Genomic DNA, 1,237 nt, shown 5'->3' on the forward strand with positions numbered 1-1,237 from the left:
GAAAATAATGTGTTCCTTTTTATACTCTTTTTTGCCATTCCACTGTCTTGCTGAAGAATTATTCCTACTAGTTCTAACAGCTCCTGCTTCCTGACCTGTTTGAGTTCCAGTCCTGACTTCCTTTGGTAATAAACAGCAATGTGAAAGTAAGCTAAATAAACCCTTTCTTCCCCAACTTGTTTCTTGGTCATGGTGCTTGTGCAGGAATAGAAACCCTGACAAAGACATTATCGTATCACAGCAGGCCCTAAATGTTCCCACATCACTGAAGCACTAGAAAAAGACCTTAAAACTACCTATATGAAGATGATAGAGGTCCTTAAAGAAATCCAGGAAAACCCAAACAAACAATTGGAGCAAATGAATACTCCCTTAAAGCCAGGAAAAAAAAAATTGGGGAAAATTAATAAATCCCTTTTTAAAAGCCAAAGGAAAAACAAACAGTTGAAGGAAACAAAAAATGTTCAAGACCTGGAAATGGAAATGGAAATAGAAGCAATAAAGAAATCATAAGCTGGGGCTGGAGAGATGGCTCAGTGGTTAAGAGCACTGACTGCTCTTCCAGAGGTCCTGAGTTCAATTCCCAGCAACCACATGGTGGCTCACAACCATCTGTAATGGAATTTGATGCCCTCTTCTGGTGTGTCTGGAGACAGGAAAAGTTATGCTTACATACATAAAATAAATAAATCTTTAAAAAATAAAAATCAAAAACCAAAAAAATCCAAAGAAATCATAAACTGAGGGAATACTGAAAATGAAAAGTTTAGGAATTAGAACAGTAACTACAGAGACAAGCTTTAGAATCTCAGGCATTGAGGATACAATAGAAGAAATGGATATATCTGCCAAAAGAAAATGGTAATTCTAAAAAATCCCTGATATAAAACATCCAAAAAGCTGGCAATAGTGGCTCAAACTTTTAGTCCCAGCACTTGGGAGGTAGAGGCAGGCAGATCTCTGAGTTCTAGGCCAGCCTGGTCTACACATCGAGTTCCACAATAGCCAGGCTACACAGAGAGAAAGAAAGAAAGAAAGAAAGAAAGAAAGAGAGAAAGAAAGAAAGAAAAGAGGAAAGAGAGAGAGAAACAAAACCAAAGAACCCACAAACAACAACAAAAATCCAGGACCCCTGGGACATCATGAAGAAAACCAAACCTAAGAAAAATATAAACAAAGGAAGGAGCCGGGCGGTGGTGGCGCACGCCTTTAATCCCAGCACTTGGGAGGCAGAGGC

The sequence above is a fragment of the Mastomys coucha genome, unplaced genomic scaffold, assembly GCF_008632895.1.
Source record: "Mastomys coucha isolate ucsf_1 unplaced genomic scaffold, UCSF_Mcou_1 pScaffold14, whole genome shotgun sequence".
In the NCBI taxonomy this organism is placed as follows: Eukaryota; Metazoa; Chordata; class Mammalia; order Rodentia; family Muridae; genus Mastomys; species Mastomys coucha.